Here is a 19,829-nt window from a genome sequence, read left to right as displayed (position 1 = left end):
TCTTCAATTCTGTACTTCCCTCTAGACCACTCTTTCCTGTCTTTTTTTTCAGTTGACAGAACTCCCTCTAGTATGTCTTGCAGGGCAAGTCTCTTTTTTGGCAAATTCTCTTAGCTTTTGCTTGTCAGTGAAGATTTTAATCTCTCCCTCAATTTTTTTTTTTTTTTTTTTTTTTTGTGCATGGGCAGGCACCGGGAATTGAACTCAGGTCTCTGGCATGGCAGTCGAGAATTCTGCCTGCTGAGCCACCATCACACTGACCTCTCCCTCAATTTTGAAGGACAGCTTGACAGGATAAAGAATTCTTGGCTGGAAATAATTCTCTTTCAAAAATCTTAAATATATCACGCCACTGCCTTCTTGCCTCCATGCTGGCTTTGAGGACTCTAAGCTCAAGCTAATGTGGATTCCCTCGTATGCAGTGAATTGCTTTCCCCCTACTGTTTTCATGACTTTTTGCTTCTCTTCAATATTTGACATTCTGGCCAGCATGTGTCTTGAAGTAGACGTATTTGGATTTATTCTATTTTGGGGTACTGGACTTCCTTGATTTGCATATTTATATCTTTTATAAGAGTTGAGAAGTTTTTTCACATTATCTCTTCAACTGCCTTTCTATCCCTTTTTTCTTCTCCTTCTGGGACACTGATAATTCTTATATTTGTGTACTTCATGTTATCTGTCACTTCCCTGAAATTTAGTTCCAGTTTTTCCATTTTTCTTGCCCATTTGTCCTTTTATGTGTTCAAGTCCAATTGTTCTATCTTCTAATTTGCTTATTCTTTCTTCTGCCTCTTCAAACCTGCTATTGCCTCTAGCATACTTTTATTTTAATCTACAGTACCTTTCATCTCTATGAGATCTGCTTTTTTTTCTATTTATTCTTTCAACTTCTTCTTTATGCTCTTCCAGTGTCTTTTTAATATATTTTACATTGCTATGGACATCCTTGATTAGTTGTTCCAAATTCTGTGTTCTCTCCAGCAATTTAATGAGCTCATTTGACTGGGCCATATCTGCATGAGTCTTAATATGCCTTCTGTTGAACATGGGGCATCTAAATTTCTTAATAAGGTTATTTTGCACCCAATATTTTCTATCAAGCTCTTTTCCTCCTGTGACTGGGCCATACTTTCCTGTCTCCTTGCATGTTTTGTAATATTTGGTTGGGAACTGGATATTCTATGTATCATGTTAGGGTAACACTGGAAATTTAACTTCCTACTCTTCAGTCTGCCTAAGAACAAGAAAAATGAAAAAAAGAAAAAGAAAAAAAGGAAGGAAAGAAAAAGGAAAAAAAAGAAAAATACTAATAGACAAGACAATCACAAACACCAAAAAAAAATAAGAAATGAAAGGAAAAAAATAGTGAGGGACACTGTCTCTTCAAGTATCTTAATATGTGTTGGTGGAAACCAGAAACTGCTGCTTTTGAGGCTTAAGCCTAGGTCAGCACCCCTGATTTTCCCTCAGGGACCCACAAAATCCTAAACTACAACATAGTAAAAGAAAAAAAAATCAACCAAAAAAAAGGGGGAAAAAAAAAGAGGTGCATTGTCTCTTTATGTTCCTGCAGATCCTGGTGTAGGGCTAGAAGATGTTGCTTCAGCGTGAAACCAAGGCTAGCATCTGTGGACCCTCAGGGATCTGTCAAACTAGACAATACAAGACACTCAACCAATGAAAAAGTGCACTGGGTATTTAAGTCCTGGTAGATGCTAATGTGAAGCCAAAGGCTGCTGCTGCAATAGGGCTGAAACCAAGGCCAGAGTCTATGTGTGCCCTCAGGGGTCTGCCAGACCAGAAAAACCCAAACACAAAAAGGAGGAAAAATCAGCCAAGATGGTACACTAGCTCTTTATGTCCAGATGGGTGCTGGTGGGAGGTTGGAAGCTGCCCAGAGGGCTGAAAGTGAGTCCAGCTGGTCCCTCAGGGATCCCCCAGACTGACCTCAAACCTCAACCCCAACCCCAACCCCAACGTTAGAGAAGGTGGTTTCCTCAGCCAGCCCTGGCCCCCGTCAGCTGCTCCTGGAATCCAGGGAGCATTGCTGCAGCTGCAGCCATTTCCACAGCTACTGCCATAGGGCTGAACAGTATAGTTTGGTGGCTGGTTCATGCTTTCACTTACAAAAGCTGAACTTTCAGCAGCCTTTCACTTTCTCTGGCATTCCTACAGTTGTTCTAAATGTCCATTCTGGATCGAAGGTTACTACCTAGTTAATTCCATTCTCTTTTCCCTGCTCTTTCATATTCCAAGTAGAGGGAGTGATTTCATCTTTCTCTGCCATTTTACACCTGTGCTCTCTTCAGTAGCCACAACTACTTTTTTTTTATCAGCTGATATGATCAAGTGATTCTTTTTCTTTAGCCTGTTAACATAGCATAAAATTTTGACTGATTTTCAAATATTGAACCAGTCTTGTAGCCATGGAATAAACTCCATTTAGTCATGGTGTGTAATTCTTTTTACATATTGCTGAATTCTACTTGCTAGTATTTTATTAAGAATGTGTGCATTTATATTCATGAAAGACATTGGTTTGTAGTTTTCTTTCTTTGAACTGTCTCTGTCTAGTGGTGGCAGTGTAATACTACCTTCACAAAATGAATTGGGAAGCGCTCTACCCTCTTCTATTTTCCAGAAGAGATTGTGTAGCAGTGATTTTAACTTTTCTTTGATCATTTGAATTAGTGAAATCATCCTAATGGGAAGATTTCTATATTGGAAGTTTTTAATTAAAAATTCAATTTCCTTAATAGTTAAAGAACTATTAAAATTATACATTTCATATTGGGTGGACTGTGGTAGTTTTTCTTCTCAAAGAATTGGTCCATTTCATCTAAGTTGTCAAATGTATGTGCATAGTGTTCATTGGATTCCCTTATTATCCTTTTGACATCTGTAAGGTTTGATAGCCCCTCTTTCATTCCTGATATTGGTAATTATGTCATCTCTTTTTTCTTTTGTCAATCTTTCTAGAGGTTTATAAGTTTTATTGATACTTTTGAAGAACCAACTCTTTATTTCATTGAAATAGTTTTTCTGCTTTCAACTTCATTGATTTCACTTCTATCTTCATTATTTCCCTTCTTCTACTTTGTTTATATTTGTCTTGCTCTTCTTTTTTTTAGTTCTTGAGGTGGGAGATTATTGATTTGAGACATTTCCTCCTTTCTAATTTATGCAGTTAGTGGTATAAACTTTCATCTTAGAACTGCGTTAGCTTTGGCTAGAAATTTAGATATGTTTTATTTTCCTTCAGCTCAGTGTATTTTATTTCCTTTGAAGTTTCCTCATTGATATGGATTATTCAGAAGTATGATATTTAGTTTATAAGTGCTTGAACATTTTACTATTATCTTCCTGTTTGATAACAATAAAATATTCTGTTTACGGTGGTATTTTTGTTGATTTCAGGTTTGATTCATTGTAGCTAGAAACAAATTCATATCAAATGTGGTATGACTTCAATTCTTTTAAATTTGTTGAAGGTTTTATGGTTCAGGATATGGCCCATCTTCGTGCACGTCCAGTTGACAACTGGAAAAATGTGTAAAAATCTGCTGTTTGGGGTAGAGTATGCTATAAGATTTGGTTAGAATCTGTTGGTTGATGGTTCATTTGAGTTCTTCTATATCATTGATGATCTTCTGTTTAGTTGTTCTATGAATCATTGAGAGGGGTGTTAAAATATATAACTGTAATGGTAGATTTGCCTATTTTCTCTTTTATTTGTCTTTCAGTTCCATTAGTTTTTGCCTCACATATTTTGCAGCTCTGCTATTTGGTGCATACACTAAACATTTAGGATTGCTATGTCTCTTGGTGGTGTTGGACTGACTATTTTATCATTATACAATGTTCCTCTCTATCTCTGGTAATTTTCTTTATTCTGAATTCTACTTTATCTGATATAAATATAGTCACTTCTGCTTTCTTTTAATTAATGCTTGCATGATATTTTCCATCCTTTTCTTTCCACCTGCCAATATCATTATATTTGAAGTGAGTATCTTGAACAGCACATAGTTGGATCATGTCTTTTCCCCCCTCTGCCAATCTGTCTTTTAATTGTCTGTTTGTATATTCTGAATTAATTGTTTCAGCTCCTGTATCTCATTTGAATTGTTGGTTTGTTCCTTTGACTGGGCCATATCTTCAGTTTTCCTAGTGTGATTTGTTATTTTTTGCTGGTGTCTAGGCATTTAATTACCTTAATTAGTTTATTCTGGAGATTGCTTTCACTTCTTTTACCTAGGGTTTTCTTACTGGATGAATTTGTTGTCTATCTGTTCTTTGACATTCAGTTTAGCTTTATCTGGACCTATAGCTTAAGTTTCGTTAAACAGAGGAGAATTTTTAGCTCTTGTTTTCTTGTTTCTTGACCTGCTTGTATGATGCCTTCCCCCCCACCCCACACACACTTAGGAGGGTCTACTTAGGTATTATAGACCCCAGCCAGATTTTCCCAGACCAAACTGGCCTCCTATCAGGAGGAAAGAGTCACCTGCGTCGGTTTTCCCTGAGGGTGAGACCCAGCAAGTTGAAAGACTTTCCTGTGAAGTCTCTGGACTCTGTTTTTCTTATCCTGCCCAGTATGTGGCGCTTGTCTGCCTGCAGGTCCCACCAGCATAAGATGATGTGGTACCTTTAACTATGGCAGACTCTCCCTGCTGGGGGCATGGTGGAGACTGAGGAGAGGTTGTAGGCTGGCTTTAATGACTTCAAATTACCAAGCCCTGATGTCTGAATTCCTTGAAGGAGGGATTCCACCTGAGTTGGGCTTCACCCCTCCCCTGCGGAAGGCACAGGCTCGAGACAACCCCTGAAAGGAGCTTGTTTCTGCCTATGCCTGGGGCAGTTCCAGCCTGAGAAGTCCTGCCGCTGAATCCAGAGGCAGTCAAGCCTTTGTAGAAACACAGCCATAAAAACCTCTGTTTCCTTTTCCGTCAGCCCTGCCCCCTTGGCGCTGGGGCAGAAATGAGTGACCTCCACTTTGACCAGGTTCACCTGAGCTGGGGGCCTATTTTTAGTAGTCAGAATTTGTTGATTAATGTCACAATTGGCGTTTGGTTGGGCTCAGCTCCTGCTACTGGTATAGTCTCTTTCCTTTCCCCTCTGGGAAGCAGCCTGTGGGGGAGGGATGCCGGCCTCCATGGTTTGGGGAACTCACAGTTCTAGGGGGGCTTGCAGCTGGTCCAGACTGGGGTATGCTGTGTGTCCAGTCACTGACATGGCCCCAGGAGCTGTTCTGTACTGTTTCTGGTTATTTAGTAGTAGTTCTGGAGGACGAACTATAACGAGTACATTGTTAAGCCGCCATCTTGGCCTGGAAGTCAATCTGTCTTTTAATTGATGTATTTGCCATTTACATTCAATACAATTGTTGATTGGTTAGGCTTAAATCTGCCATTTTATTTTTTATTTTTTTGTTTGTTCTGTTTTTCATTTGTTTTCTTTTTTTTCTGCCTACCTGTGGGCTTAAACATTTTTTTAGAATTCCATTTTGACTTTTCTATAGTGTTCATGTGTTTGCTTATTTCTATAGTTTTAATTGTTACTTTAGACATTACATTACATATACATAATTTATCACAGCCTATTGGTATCATTATTTTACCAATTCAAGAAGTATAGAAAACTTACCTCTCTTTACATCCCTTTATTCTCCCCTCTTTTGCAATTGTCTTAGTTTCTCTATATACATAATAGTGTTATAATTTTCAATTCAACATTAAACCTAATTTAGAACTCTCAAGGGGAGAAGGAAATTCTATTGTATTTACCCATATTTTTGTTTATCATGTTCTTTCTTCCTTCCTATTATTCCAAGTTTCCTTCTTATATTGTTTCCTTTCTGATAAGAGAACTTCCTTTGGCCATTCTTTTAGGGTAGGTCTGCTGAAGAAAAATTCTTAGTTTTCTTTCCTCTGAGAATGCCTTAATTTCCCCATCACTCCTGAAGGATATTTTCACCAGATATAGGATCTGGTTGACATTTCTTTAAATGCTTGAAAAAATTTATGCCACTTCCTTCTAGCCTCTATGGCTTCTGATGAGAAATTCGCTGTCACTTGAATTGTTTTTTCCCTTAAACTGTTATTTCTCACATGCTGCTTTCTAGATTTTTTAAATTCATCTTTAATTTTCAGAAATTTGACTGTGATGTGTCTTGGTGTAGATATCTTTGGGGTTATCTTGTTTGAGGTTTGATTAACTTCTTGATTCTGTAGATTTATGTATTTTGTCAAGTTGGGAGGTTTTTAGCCATTATTTCTTCTAATACTTTTCAGCCCTGTCCTCCATCTCTTCTTTTTTCCAGGACTCTGATGACATAAATGTTAGATCATTTGTTATAGTTCCACAGGTCTCTGAGGCTCTATGTATTTTTTTCAATGTATTTTCTCTCTGATATTCAAAATGGGTAATTTCTAACTGTTCCCTTATACTTTTCTTTGTCCCCTACACTCTGCTTTCCACCCACTCACTGAGTTTTTAATTTTCATTACTGTATTTTTCAGGCCTAAAATTTCCATTTGGTTCTCCTTATATATTCTATTCTTTTGCTGAAACTTTCTATTTTTTCATTCATTTCACATGTGCTTGCAATTGTTCACTGAAGCATTTTTATGATGTTTTGTTTAAAACATTTGTCAGTTAATTCTAACATCATTGTCATTTCAATTTTGGCATCTATTGATTGCCTTTTTTCCATCAGTTTAAAATCTTCCTGGTTCTTAGTATGATGGGTGATTTTTCAATTGAAAACAGGACATTTTGGATATTAGGAGACACTATATCTTATTTAAACCATCTGTTCTAACTGGCTTTCTCTGATACTGCTCTAGCAGGGGAAGGGGGACACCACCTTGTTACTTTAAGGAAAGGGGAGAAGTCCAGGCTTCCTACTCAGTCTCCTTCCTTATTACTGATGGGCAAGGGTGGGTATTCTGGCTCTCTATAGGTTTCCACAGATACTTTTCTGGCTGGGAAGGTGTTTTAGTTTCCTAGCTACTAAAACAGTTACCATACAATGGATTGGCTTAACAACAGGGATTTATGGGCTCATAGTTTCAGAGGCTAGAGGCTTGCTTCCTCCAGGGATCATATCTTCTTGCTGCCAGGAAATCTCTGGGTTCCTTGGCTTTTCTGTCACAAGGCAATGGACATGATGTGTCTCCTCCTTTCTCTTCTGTGTTCCATGACTTCCAGCTTCTGGATGCTGGAAGAACTTCAGCCATATTGGATTAAGGTCCATCTTCATTCAGTTTGGGCACACTTTAACTAATAACACCTTCAAAGGTCCTTTTTACAAATGGGTTCACACCCAAAGGGCCATGAGCTGGGACCTAGACATGTTTTTTGGGATAGAAATGACTCAATCTCCAACAGAGGGTTAGGAGTGACTCATTAATGTTCCCCACATGGCCTCTGTTGACATCACATGGGTTGGAAGTGATGGTGAAAGTCCCGACAATCTACTAGGCCTCCTTTGGCACCACCTCAATGAGAAGGGGAAGAGGTCCCTCATTACTTCCAAGTGGGGGTGGCAGTCCAGACTCCCTTGTGGTCATCACTGATATAGGGTGGGAGGATTATTACTACTGGTGGAGATGAATATCCAGGCTCCCTACTCATCCTTCTCTGAAACCACCCTGGGAGGGTGATTTGGGAGCATCATTACAGACTGATGAGGATGGAAGCCTAGCCTCCCCACTCAGAGTTTGCTGGTGTAGATAGGGCCACAGTTTCTTCTGTGATATTTGGTTGGAGTAGAGCAGTTATTGTCCAAAAGTTTTCTGTCTTGTTAGAAAACTTGCCCCTTGCCCCTTTCCTGGTCCTTCAGCTAGAGAGAACAGGATTTTGTTCAGGGATTTTTTTTTACACTCTCCATTGGCATTTCCAGGTTAACTTCTTTAGCTCCAAGTCTGGGATTTATGAGGCAAAACAAAAATATAGGGAACTCAATACCTTGTCATTCCTTGGGTTCCAAAGTCCCTAATTGGTCTGCCTCTTTCTCTTCTCTACTTCTCAGAGTCTTCTTTGTCTGATATATATATATATTTGATATATATAAAATATGTATATTTTCTGGGTTTCTAGTTGTACTTAGAAGTAGGAAAAGGGAAAAAGTCATCTACTCTATCTCCCCTGAAGTGGAAAACCTCTCTTTGATTATTTTGATGTCAATCAATTTGTTGAGCCTTCAAGACACAGCAGACACTGGGTATGCACTGCATGGTGAGGAGAAATAAAGAGGTGATTGCTCCTCTATGTTAGGACCTCACCTCTTAGGAAGACTGACAGCCACATCTCCTGCCACATGGTTAAGGGCATGGCTTTGGACTCAGGACTGAGTTCCAGTTTCAGCTCTGCACTTACATGCTCTGTCTGGAACAACTACTTGGGGGATATCCATGACCAGACACACATCAAACACTAGTCTGGAATGGAGTGTGAGGGCCAAGATAACAATCCTGAACTGTAAGTAAAGCCCTCAAACTGTGGAGGCTGGCACCCCTCTTCCAATGGTATGGCAGGCTGTGTTAGAGACACCTCCTTATGAGGAAAAAAAAGCAGTCTCTTCTAGGAGCAAGGGAAGGTAGCTCAACAAAGCTCTAACCAAGGTATTAATTACAAAAAACAAACCAAAAACAAAACAAACAAAACAAAAATGGAGGCTATGCCCCAAGTGAAAAGGAACACATAGAGCCGGTACCAACTCCAGAACCCTGGGAACTGGGGACTGGCTCTGAAAAAGGAGTTCTTTCCTTTCTTTTTTAACAGATGAATTTTATTACATCTTTAAAATCAAATAGGTCTGGCATCTTATTGTTCCCATTACTGCACAACTTCTTAGATCTTATTTATCAGCCTGCTGAACTGTTCCTTTTTCAGAGACAGAGATACCATCCAAAAATTTAAAAAATATTTTTGTTTTTAACTGTTGTGGCTTGCTGAATCAAAGCAGCTGAATTTGATACAAGTTCAATGTCATTTCCTTCAAGACTTAACTCATCTTTCTGGGCTTGAGATACTGAACAGGCAACACCTGGCCTTATCTGAACCCTGCAAATGTATTTTTCACCCAAGAAATTTCATATTTCAACCAAAGACCCACTCTCCTGAATAACAACACTAATGGAGAAGTGGACATAAACAGACCTCATCTTGTAACAGAAGCCCAGTGTAACACCCTTGATCATGTTCTGTACATGACTACAGATAATGCAAACTGTAGCCAGCTCCTTTATATTTCCCCACCATTTGTCATCCTGAAGCTTCTTCCTTTCCTTCCCTAGTAGACTGAGTTCTACACTGATATGACTGAAGTCCCTGTGCAAGGTTTCTCCTGGGCTCTTCACAATGACTGTGTATACCTTTAGCATGATATTGACATTTTCTGGAATGTCAACAGTCTGATTGCTGAGAATGGTCTTTATTCTCACAGTAGATGCTGCAAAAAGGTCTTTTCTTTTTTTCAAAACTATTCTAAGTAGTTTATTAGAGAAAGCCTCAGGCATTTCAATTGTCAGCACTGACCCAGGCAAGGGCAGAGTTAAGATAGGTCTGAGAAACAAAGTAACTAGTCAAGTGAAAGAGATAATTCCCTAAAGGGTGCATCTTCCCCAAGGAAAGGGGAGGGTGGGCCCAGCTGAAGTGGCAGCTCCCACTCAGAGACCAGAAAACAGAAATAGCTTTAGCCCACATTCTACTTCAGTCTCTGTTGCAACCATATCTCTGGCTGGGACAGGGTCTGCTGAGAATCAAAGGCACCATACCACTTTATATCAGTGGGGAGCTGCAGGCTTAAAAGCATCACCTGCTGCTGGGCAGGATAGGAAAAGCACAGAGTCAAGAGGTTTCACAAGAAAGAGTGGCAACCTGCTGGGTCTCATCCTCAGGGAAACCTGATACTAATTACACCTCCCTCCTAAGACCTGGGCCTGTCTGAGCTGGGAAAATCTGATTGGGGTCGATCATATCGTCTTCAAAAAAAAGGGTTCCATATAGGCAGGGCAAGAACCACAGAAAAACAAGAGCAGAAAAATTCTGATCAGTTAAAGAGAAGCTATGCTAGAGGTCAAGAATAAGTTTAACTGAATGCCAAAGAACAGAGAACAAAGTCAACCAACAAGAACCCCCTAGAAAAAACAGCGAAAACAACCTCCAGAATAAACTAATCAAGGAAATCAGATGCTTAGACACCTAGCAAAATAATTTTGAGTCATACTAGGAAGAATGAAGGTATGGTCCAGTCCTTTGACAAACTAACACTTCAGGCAAGATACAGGAGTTGAAACAACTAATTAAAGATGTTCAAACACATATCAAATCAATGAGTTGAGGAAAGATATGGCAAAAGAGATGGGGGTCATAAAGAAGACACTGGGTGACCGTAAAGAAGAACTTGAAAGCTTGAAAAAACAAATGGCAGAATTTATGGGAATTAAAGACATAATAGAGATGAAAAACACAATGGAGACTTACAACAGCAGAATTGAAGAGGCAGAAGAAAGGATTAGTGAACTGGAGGATATGACTTCTGAAATCCTATACATAAAAGAACAGATAAGGGGTGGGCCATGATGGCTCAGCAGGCAGAGTTCTTGCCTGCCATGCTGGAGACCCGGGTTTGATTCCCGGTGTCTGCCCATGCAAAAAAAAAAAAAAAAAAAGATAGGAAAAAGAATGGAAAAATATGAGCAGGGTCTCAAGGAACTGAATGACAACATGAAGTACATGAATACATGTGTTATAGATGTCCCAGGAGAGGAGAGAAGGGAAATGGGGCAGAAAGAATAATGGAGGAAAAAATCACTGAAAATTTCCCATCTCTTATGAAAGAGTAAAATTATAGATCCAAGAAGCGCAGCATACCCCAAACATGGCTGATCTGAATAGGCCTACTCCAAGATACTTTACTAATCACACTGTCAAATGTCAAAGACAAAGTGAAAATTCTGAAAACAGCAAGAGAAAAGCAATCCATCATATACAAGGGAAGCTCAATAAGACTATGTGTGGATTTCTCAGTAGAAACCATGGAGGCAAGAAAGCAGTGGTATGATATATTTAAGATACTGAAAGAGAAAAACTGCCAACCAAGAATTCCTTGCCCAGCAAAACTGTCCTTCAAAAATGAGGGAGAGAGGGCAGTGCAAGGGCAGCCCAGTGGTAGAATTCTCCCCTGCCAGGTGGGAATCCTGCACTTAATTCCTGGACCCTGAACTTCCAAGGAAAAAAAATGAGAGAGAGAGCCCACAATTCTCTGACTGAAGCTCCCCAGCTGGTGGTAGGGGATGAAGCAATTAAAACATTTAAAGACCTGGGTGTGAGAGATGTGTTGTGTGAGACCTGTGACCAGCTGGGATGGACAAAACCCACCAAGATCCAGATTGAAGCTATTACCTTGGCCTTACAAGGTTGTGATATCATTAGACTGGCAGAAACTGGCTCTGGAAAAACAACAGGGGCCTTTGCTTTGCCCATTCTAAATGCCCTGCTGGAGATGCCCCAGCATTTGTTTGCCCTAGTTCTCACCTCCACTTGGGAGTTGGCCTTTCAGATCTCTGAGCAATTTGGAGCCCTGGGGTCCTATATTAGAGTGCAAAGTGCTGTGATGGTAGATGGAATTGATTCAATGTCCCAATCTCTAGCCCTGGTTAAAAAAAAAAAAATCTCCTGGTAGATCAATTGACCACTTGGAAAATACAAAGGTTTCGACTTAAGAGCTCTCGAATACTTGGTTATGGATTAAGCAAACTGAATATTGAACATGGATTTTGAGACAGAGGTTGACAAGATCCTGAAAGCAATTCCCTGAGATCAGACAATATTTCCCTTTTTTGCTATCATGACTTCAGCAAGCAGCTCTGCAGAATCCTATGAAATATGCTATTTCCTCAAAATACCAGACAGCTGAGAAATTACAGCACTATTATCCTTTTATTCCCTATAAATTCAAGGATAGCTATCTGGTTTATATTCTAAATGAATTGGCTGGAAATTTCTTTATGATATTCTGCAGCACCTGTAATAATACTCAGAGAACAACTTTGCTACTCTGAAATCTTGGATTCACTGCCATTCCTTTGCATGGACAGATGAGCCAGAACAAGCATCTAGGATCCCTGAAAAAGTTCAAGGCAAAGGCTCGTTCCATTCTTCTTACAACTGTTGTTACAAGGCAAGATTTAGACATTCCTCCTGTGGATGTAGTTATCAACTTTGACATTCCTACCCATTCCAAGGATGAAATCCATCAAATAGATCAAACACTCTGGAGAGGCTATTACCTTTGTCACACAATGTGATGTGGAACTCTTACAGCACATAGAACACTTAATTGGGAAGAAATTGCCTATTTTTCCAACATAGAATGATGAGGTTATGATGCCAATAGAACATGTGACTGAAGCCCAAAGATTTGCCTGAATGGAGTTAAGGGAGCATGGACAAAAGAAGAAATGCATAAGAGAGGATCTTGGGGACAATCATGATACAGAGGGTGCGATTTGGTGTCCAGAACAAGATGGCTGGAAGAAAACTGGAAAAAACCCGAAAAGGCCATTAATCATTATTTATTTATTTATTAAACATAACAACAAACAAACACAAACATTCTTACCATATGATCATTACATTCTTGATATGTAATCAATAACTCACAATATCATCACATTGTTGTATATTCATCATCATGATCATTTCTTAGAACATTCGCATCAATTCAAATAAAGAAAACAAAAAAATTAATACATACCATACCCTTTACCCCTTCCTTTCATTGATCACTAATATTTCAATCTACTAAATTTATTTTAAGATTTTTTCCCCCTATTATTTATTTATTTTTAATCCATATGTATTACTTATCTGTTGATAAGGTAGATAAAAGGAGCATCAGGCACAAGGTTTTCACAATCATGCAGTCACATTGTGAAAGCTATATCATTATACAATTATCTTCAAGAAACAAGGCTATTGGAACACAGTTCTGCATTTTCAGGCAGTTCCCTCCAGCCTCTCCATTACACCTTAACTAAAAAGTTGATATCTATATAATGCATAAGAATAACCTCCAGGATAACCTCTCAACTTTGTTTGGAATCTCTCAGTCATTGACACTTTATTTTGTCTCATTTCGCTCTAACCCCTTTATCCTTGATTCTGAGTCCCAGCTATTTCTAGTATTTCTGTCCCATGTGGCCAGTAAGGTCCACACCCCTGGGAGTCCTGTCCCATGTAGAGAGGGGTAGGGCAGTGAGTTTGCTTGTTGTGTTGGCTGAGAGAGAGAGGCCACATCTGAGCAACAAAAGAGGTTCTCTGGGGGTGACTTTTTTAATCCATTCTGCCAATCTATGTCTTTTGATTGGGGAATTCAGTCCATTAACATTTAGTGTTATTACTGTTTGGATAATATTTTCCTCTAACATTTTGCCTTTTGTATTATATATATCATATCTGATTTTCCTTCTTTCTATACTCTTCTCCATACCTCTCTCTTCTGTCTTTTTGTATCTGACTCTAGTGCTCCCTTTAGTATTTCTTGCAGAGCTGGTCTCTTGGTCACAAATTCCCTCAGTGACTTTTTGTCTGAGAATGTTTTAATTTCTCCCTCATTTTTGAAGGATAATTTTGCTGGATATAGGAGTCTTGGTTGGCAGTTTTTCTCTTTTAGTAATTTAAATATATCATCCCACTGTCTTCTAGCTTCCATGGTTTCTGCTGAGAAATCTACACATAGTCTTATTGGGTTTCCCTTGTATGTGACGGATTGCTTTTCTCTTGCTGCTTTCAAGATCCTCTCTTTCTCTTTGACCTCTGACATTCTAACTAGTAAGTGTCTTGGAGAATGCCTATTTGGGTCTAATCTCTTTGGGGTGCGCTGCACTTCTTGGATCTGTAATTTTAGGTCTTTCATAAGAGTTGGGAAATTTTCAGTGATAATTTCTTCCATTAGTTTTTCTCTTCCTTTTCCCTTCTCTTCTCCTTCTGGGACACCCACAACACGTATATTTGTGTGGTTCATATTGTCCTTGAGTTCCCTGATACCCTGTTCAAATTTTTCCATTCTTTTCCCGATAGTTTCTGTTTCTTTTTGGAATTCAGATGTTCCATCCTCCAAATCACTAATTCTATCTTCTGTCTCTTTAAATCTATCATTGTAGGTATCCATTGTTTTTTCCATCTTTTCTACTTTATCCTTCACTTCCATAAGTTCTGTGATTTGTTTTTTCAGTTTTTCTATTTCTTCTTTTTGTTCAGCCCATGTCTTCTTCATGTCCTCCCTCAATTTATCGATTTCCTTTTTGAAGAGGTTTTCCATTTCTGTTCGTATATTCAGCATTAGTTGTCTCAGCTCTTGTATCTCATTTGAACTATTGGTTTGTTCCTTTGACTGGGCCATATTCTCAATCTTCTGAGCGTGGACCGTTATCTTCTGCTGCTGGCGTCTGGGCATTTAGTCAGATTTCCCTGGGTGTCGGACCCAACAAGGTTGTAAGATTTTTCTGTGAAATCTCTGGGTTCTGTTTTTCTTATCCTGCTCAGTAGGTGGCGCTCGTGGCACACGTTTGTCTCACGTGTTTGGAAGGGATCCCCCCGGTCACCATTCTCCGTGGCCTGGGGATTTCCGATCCAATTCTCTCAGTTGGTTCGGGGGGCTGCGCATGGTGGGGGCGTCAGCCGCCGCGACTTGAGGGGACCCTGTGGCTCCTTTATTAATTTCCCTATTGGCGTTTGGTTGGACCCAGTCCCTGCCACTGTCAGAAATTCCCTCCTCTCCCTGGAGGGGTGTCAGTCGCCGGCCGCAGCGGGCCCGGGGAATTCGCCCCCGGACCAGGAAGCTGCCCGCGGGGGAGGGGCGCCGGTCGCAGGCCGCCGCGGCCTGGGGAATTCGCCACCAGACCAGGAAGCCGCTCGCGGGGGAGGGCCACTGCGGCTTGGGTAGCCCTCTGATCCGAGACTCGTAGCCGGTCCAGGAAGCCGCCTGCAAAAGAGGGGTGCCGGTCGCCGCGGCTTGGGAAACTTGCCTCTCCGAGACTCTCAGCGGGCCTGGGAAGGAGGGAGGGAGGAGCTCCGGCCGCCACAGCTGCCGTGCTAGGGGGGTCGCGCGCCGCTCGGGGATCTCACCGCAGCCGAGTCTCGCAGTCAGACTAGCCAGTCCAGACTGGGGTACGCTGTGTGTCCATTCCCTGCCATGGCCCCGGGGGCTGTTCTGCACTGTTTCTGTTCACCTAGTAGTTGCTCTGGAGGAGGAACTAAGACGCATGTACCTTACTAAGCCGCCATCTTGGCCTGGGGGTGACTCTTAGGCCTAGTTTTAAGTAGGCTTAGCATATCCTTTGTGGGATTAAGTTTCATATGAACAAACCCCAAGACTGGGGGCTCATCTTAGGCCTAATTCTAAGTAGGCTTAGCCTATCCTTTGCGGGGTTAAGTTTCATATGAAGCCCAAGATTGGGGGCTCAGCCTATTGGTTTGGTTGTCCCCACTGCTTGTGAGAATATCAAGAATTCTCCACTTGGGGAAGTTGAATTTTCCCCCTTTCTCACCATTCCCCCAAGGGGACTTTGCAAATACTTTTTTATTCACTGTTCAAATCACTCTGGGATTTATTGGGGCATCACTCTATCTTGCTGAAGTCATGATAGTAAAAAAGAGAAATATTGTCTGGTCTCAGGGAATCGCTTTCAGGATCTTGTCAACCTCTGTCTCAAAATCCATGTTCAATATTCATCACTTCTACAAAATCTCATGCCCTACTCAAGGTTCCATGTACTTATGGTGTTCAATTAAGCTGTCCACATAAGTTATATTAGGAGATGCACTAGTCAAAACACAAATTTTGCACCAAATAAACATTTTTTGCTTTAGTCTCACAATAAGTTAAAATTTTAAAATATTATCATCTATTTTCAACACCCTGCAGTACTGACATTCCTTTGCTCTTCCTCATGCAAAAACATTTTGAAATTTGTACATTTAGTCACTATCATTATACACTCTAGGCATTTCTAGATTATACCATTTCAGTCTTTATAGTCTATCTTTCCTTCTGATTTCATTTGTGCCCCCAGGCCTCCTCCCTCTATCATTCTCACATTCAGCCTCATTCAGTGTTCTAACATTACTGTATTACAATTAGGTAGTATCGTGCTATCCATTTCTGGATTTTTACAATCAGTCCTGTTGCACAATCTGTATCCCTTCAGCTCCAATTACCCAATATCTACCCTATTTCTATGTCCTGATGGTCTCTGTTCCCAACTGAAATTCTCCAATGTCAGTTCATATCAGTGAGACTATACAGTATTTGTCCTTTTGTTTCTGGCTAATCTCACTCAACATAATGTCCTTAAGGTCCATCCATGTTGTTACATGCTTTATAACTTTATTCTGTCTTACAGTTGCATAATATTCCATCGTATGTATATACCACAGCTTGTTTAGCCACTCCTCTGTTGATGGACATTTTGGCTGTTTCCATCACTTGGCAATTATAAATAATGCTACTATAAACATTGGTGTGCAAATGTCCATTTGTGTCCTTGCCCTTATGTCCTCTGAGTAGATACCTAGCAATGGTATTGCAGGGTCATATGTCAATTCTATACTTAGCTTCCTGAGGAAACACCATACTGCCTTCCACAGCGGTTGTACCATTTGACATTCCCACTAATGGTGGGTAAGTGTGCCTCTTTATCCACATCCTCTCCAGCACTTGTCATTTTCTGTTTTATTGATAATGGCCATTTTGGTGGGTATGAGATGATATCTCAGTGTGGTTTTGATTTCATTTCCCTAATAGCCAGGGAAGTTGAGTATCTTTTCATGTGCCTTTTGGCCGTTTGTATTTCCTCTTCTGAGAAGTGTCTGTTCATGCTTTTTGCCCATTTTGTAATTGGGTTGTCTGTCTTTTTGTTGTTGAGTTGAACAATCTCTTTATATATTCTGGATACTAGACCTTTATCTGATAAATCATTTCCAAATATTGTCTCCCATTGTGTAGGCTGTCTTTTTACTTTCTTGACAAAGTTCTTTGATGCACAGAAGTGTTTAATTTTGAGGAGTTCCCATTTCTTTCTTTCTTTCTTCAATGCTTGTGCTTTGGGTGTAAGGTCTAGGAAACCACCTCCTATTAAAAGATTTATAAGACATTTCCCTACATTTTCTTCTAAAAGTTTTATGGTCTTAGATCTAATGTTTAGGTCTTTGATCCATTTTAAGTTAATTTTTGTATAGGGTGTGAGATATGGATCCTCTTTCATTCTTTTACATGTGGATAGTCAGCTTTTTAGGCACCATTTATTGAAGAGACTGTTCTGTCCCAGGTGAGTTAGCCTGACTGCCTTATTAAAGATCAACTGTCCATAGATGAGAGGGTCTACATCTGAACACTCTGTTTGATTCCATTGGTCAGTATATCCAGCTTTATGCTAGTACCATGCTGTTTTGACCACTGTAGCTTCGTAATACGCCTTAAAGTCAGGTAGCATGAGACCTCCGACTTCATTTTTCTTTCTCAGGACAATTTTAGATATTCAGGGCACCCTGCCCTTCCAGATAAATTTGGTTATTGGTTTTTCTATTTCTGAAAAGTAAGTTTTTGGGATTTAACTGGTATTGCATTGAATCTGTAAATCAATTTAGGTAGAATTGATACCTTAACTATATTTAGTCTTCCAATCCATGAACACGGTATGCCCTTCCATTTATTTAGGTCTTCTGTGATTTGTCTTAACAATTTCTTGTAGTCTTCTTTGTATAGGTCTTTTGTCTCTTTAGTTAAATTTGTTCCAAAATATTTTATTCTTTTGGTTGCAATTGTAAATGGAATTTTTTTCTTGATTTCCCCCTCAGATTGTTCATATTAGTGTATAGAAACACTACAGATTTTTGAGTGTTGGACTTGTAACCTGCCACTTTGCTGTACTCATTTAATAGCTCCAATAGTTTTGCTGTGGATTTTTCAGGGCTTTTGATGTATAGTATCATATCATTTGCAAACTGGGAGGTTTTACTTCTTCCTTTCCAATTCTGATGCCTTGTATTTCTTTTTCTTGTCTAATTGCTCTGGCTAGAACTTCCAACACAGTGTTGAATAACAATGGTGATAGTTGTGGACATCCTTGTCTTGTTCCTGATCTTAAGGGGAAAGTATTCAGTTTTTCCCCATTGAGGATGATGTTAGCTGCAGGTTTTTTATATATTCCGTTTATCATGGTGAGGAAGTTCCCTTTTTGTTTCTATTCTTTGAAGTGTTTTCAACAAGAAAGGATGTTGAATTTTGTCAAATGTCTTTTCTGCATCAATTGAGATGATCATGTGATTTTTCTGCTTTGATTTGTTGATATGGTGTATTACATTAATTGATTTTTCTTTTGTTGAACTGTCCTTGCATACCTGGGATGAATCCTACTTGGTCATTGTGTATAATTCTTTTAATGTGCTGCTGGATTCGATCTACAATAATTTTGTTGAGGATTTTTGCATCCATATTCATTAGAGAGATTGGTCTGTAATTTTCTTTTCTTGTAATATCTTTATCTGGCTTAGGTATGAGGGTGATGTTGGCTTCATAGAATGAGTTAGGTAGCCTTCCCTCCTCTTCAATTTGTTTGAAAAGTTTGAGCAGGATTGGTACTAATTCTTTTTCTGTAATGTTTGGTAGAATTCACATGTGAAGCCATTCGGTCCTGGACTTTTCTTTCTGGGGATCTTCTTAATGACTGATTCAATTTCTTTACTTGTGATTGGTTTGTTGAGGTCGTCTATCTCTTCTTGAGTCAATGTTGGTTGTTCATACCGTTCTAGGAAGCTGTCCATTTCATCTACATTGTTGAGTTTATTAGCATAAAGTTGCTCATAGTATCCTCTCATTACCTCCTTTATTCCTGTGGGGTCGATGGTTATATCTCCTCTTCCATTTCTGATTTTATTTGCATCCTCTTCTTCTTTTTGTCAACCTTGCTAAGGGTCCATCAATCTTACTGATTTTCTCATAGAACCATGTGCTGGTTTGAAAGGATGTATGTCCCCTAGAAAAGCCAAGTTTTAATTAAAATCCCATTTTGTAAAGGCAGAGTAATCCCAACACTATATGTTTGGATCTGTAATTAGATCATCTCCCTGGAGATGTAACCCAATCGAGTGGTTGTTAAGCTGGATTAGGGGAGATGTATCTCCACCCATTTGGGTGGGTCTTGATTGGCTTACTGGAGTCCTATAAAAGAGGAAACATTTTGTAGAATGAGAGATCTCTGAGAGAGCAGAGAATGATATAGCCACGAGAAGCAGAGTCTGCCAGCCAGTGAACTTTGGAGATGAAGAAGGAAAATGCCTCCCAGGGAGCTTCATGAAACAGGAAACCAGGAGAGAAAGCTAGCAGATGAATAGCCATGTTCGCATGTGCCCTTCCAGCTGGGAGAGAAGCCCTGACTGTGTTCACCATGTGCCTTCTCACTTGTAAGAGAAACCCTGAACTTCATCGGCCTTCTTGAACCAAGGTGTCTTTCCCTGGATACGTTTGATTGGACATTTCTATTGACTTGTCTTAATTGAGACATTTTCTCGGCCTTAGAACTGTAAACTAGCAACTTATTAAATCCCCACTTTTAAAAGCCATTCCGTTTCTGTATATTGCATTCCGGCAGCAAGCAAACTAGAACAAACCAACTTCTGGTTTTGTGGATTTTCACGATTGTTTTCATGTTTCAATTTCATTTATTTCTGCTCTAATCTTCATTATTTCTTTCCTTTTGCTTGCTTTGGGTTAGTTTGCTGTTCTTTCTCGAATTTTACTCTTTCTTCTTTTTTGT

General features: G+C 39.7%; 2 pseudogenes; one reads left to right on the top strand and one right to left on the bottom strand.

The window, feature by feature from the left end:
* Positions 1–353: 353 nt before the first annotated feature.
* Positions 354–12,035, bottom strand: LOC143654155 (large ribosomal subunit protein uL6 pseudogene; annotated as a pseudogene).
* Positions 11,252–12,580, top strand: LOC143653416 (putative ATP-dependent RNA helicase DDX47 pseudogene; annotated as a pseudogene).
* Positions 12,581–19,829: the final 7,249 nt, after the last annotated feature.

This window comes from Tamandua tetradactyla, chromosome 13 (genome assembly GCF_023851605.1).
Source record: "Tamandua tetradactyla isolate mTamTet1 chromosome 13, mTamTet1.pri, whole genome shotgun sequence".
Classification (NCBI taxonomy): Eukaryota; Metazoa; Chordata; class Mammalia; order Pilosa; family Myrmecophagidae; genus Tamandua; species Tamandua tetradactyla.
Note: the sequence above shows the minus strand (reverse complement) of the source record. Positions and strands in the feature narration are given on the sequence as shown.